The sequence below is a fragment of the Myotis davidii genome, unplaced genomic scaffold, assembly GCF_000327345.1.
Source record: "Myotis davidii unplaced genomic scaffold, ASM32734v1 scaffold1906, whole genome shotgun sequence".
Taxonomy (NCBI): domain Eukaryota; kingdom Metazoa; phylum Chordata; class Mammalia; order Chiroptera; family Vespertilionidae; genus Myotis; species Myotis davidii.
The window spans coordinates 34,612-36,779 of record NW_006297180.1 but is presented as its reverse complement, the minus strand read 5'-3'; the positions used below and the strand labels follow the sequence as shown (position 1 = coordinate 36,779).

Genomic DNA, 2,168 nt, shown 5'->3' with positions numbered 1-2,168 from the left:
GCCTTCTTTAAAATTCAATGCATATGTAAAGAAATATACGGTAACCCGAATTTACCACACTCGCAAAATCGCACACAGCCAACCATACACCCAGTATGGTATCGCGATTCGTGATTTTGCGCTATCATACTGGGTGTATGGTCGGCTGTGTGCGATTTTGCGAGTGTGGTAAAATCGCATAACAGCAAAATCGCATAACAGCCGAGCATACACCCAGCAGCGCTGCTGATGCCTGAACGGTATGTGGAATGAAGTGGGCGGGCATCGGGAGGCCACTATGGCACGGGGCAAGCACTATGGGCAGTCTATCTGAAGTGTACCTGGCGTATAAGACGACCCCCCACTTGGAGGCATATTTTTCAGGGCCAAAAAATCGTCTTATATGCCGGCAAATACGGTAGCTTTCTGTGCAAGAGTATTAAATTAGCACATGCAAGGAAGACATTTAGAGAACAAATATGCAGGTATTCTCAGAACAGAATTTAAACATTTAGGGTGTAAATCAATGAGCTAAAAGTGTTTTAATTATTTATAAATTAGTAATGGTTTTACTTGGGTTAATTAAAAATTCATTCTTTTTTTTATTTTCAGTTCAGAGGAGGGGACAGTCGTGGAGGAGATTAGAAGATAAGGCATTCACAGCAAAGACTGAGCTAGGTGAAAACTGAGCTAGGCGACTGTGGTCTGGGACAACTGGGCCCCATAATGGGACACATGGCATCCCTGGATGGGCACCACGGCAGAACCAGAAAAACAGTGAATGAGGGAATTTAGTAAGATGCAGTGTAGAGTGAGGTGTCTAATGGCTGTGAGACTGATCTGTCAACCCCCATAATAGAGACTGAGGAGTGGCCAAGGAACGAATTCAGGGAGGGCAGAATAAGTGGCCCCAGTGTCAATTATAAAGGAGATAAGGCTTACCTGCCACCACAGTCGTTACCCGAAGCTCTGTCCTGGTGGTGTAAGTCTGTGGGGCCCTGTCGGGGCCTGGGCAGCTTCTTCGGTGGCCAGTCCCAGGAGGTCTGGGAGCTCCAAACCAGATCCAGAGGGTAGCCATGCTGGACTGTCTGAGGCCTGACCTGGAGGGCCAGACTACAGTCCAATTTCCAGTGGTCTTTCCTTCCACACCTTGGGCCGGGCCCAGGCGGGGGTCTCGGGTTTGAGCAGGACTTGGCTCACTGTCTTTCCTTGCTGCTTTTGAGGCATGGGCCCGGAGGCAGCTTAGCACCTGACTTAACTGCAGTTGGAGGACCGGCATTTCGTTTGAGGTTTGAAAGCGGTGGCTAGGAACTAGAAGGCCTCCTAATGGGCCTCAGCCTTGGCCTGATCTCGCCTTTGATTTTAGATTTGGGTCGCTTCATCTCTATTATTAAAGACCTTGGGTCAGGTTAACGAGGTCTTTTTGAGGGGTTTATGGAAGTTTACAGTAAAGGTGGTCAGGTCAGTGGAAAAGGACCTGAGATGCCTCTCAGTCTGTGAGGCTGGACATAAAAGTGGGGGCATAGATTCAGACAATGCCCTCAGTCCCTGCTGCTCCCTCAGGGGTAGAATGGGCACAGAAATAGAAGAGGAATTTCTTGCAAAGGTAACTGGCCGGCCACCTGTGAATTTAAATTGCTGTCAATCATGGGGGTGGAGATTCGGCGGAGCGCACAGAGGAAGGCGGGCGGTTAGAACTTACAGAGGGCACTGCATGGGGTACAGGTTACTAAGGCAGGCCTGTAAGGGGAGGGGGGAGAGCGGGAGAGGTGGCCTGGGTGGGCGTGGGAGAGGTACCAGAATTCTTTGATGAAAGCAGTGGGGTTGGGTGACAAAGACACCAGGTGCTTCTCAATTGCGGTTAAAAGTCACAACCTCCCAGGGGCGGGGCAAAACGAAGGAGGGACAGAAGGAAGGTGGAGCTTACGGGCGCGTGTGTGCGGACTGGGGAAGCAGGCAGGGGTGGGGGCGGAGTTGTCGTCAGGGGACTTGAGTTTCCTGCTCCCGCAGTGGCTGCGGCGATAGCGGAGGCAGCGGTGGTGGCGGTGCGCGGTGGAGCAGGCGGATGGACTGACTGCGCAGCGGCGGAACGGGGCACAGTGCCTGTGGCAGTGGTATGCAGGGGCATGGGGCTGTAAAAGGCAAGTTGAGTTTCTGGCCACCATGGGGCGGGCGGAATAAGGGGAGGT

General features: G+C 52.0%; 1 protein-coding gene across 1 annotated transcript in view; it reads left to right on the top strand.

Moving 5' to 3' along the window:
* LOC102765729 (zinc finger protein 420-like) overlaps positions 1 to 2,168 on the top strand; it is a gene marked incomplete at its 3' end in the record, with an annotated part of 78,914 nt that overhangs the window by 52,888 nt on the left and 23,858 nt on the right. The window lies entirely within an intron of this gene.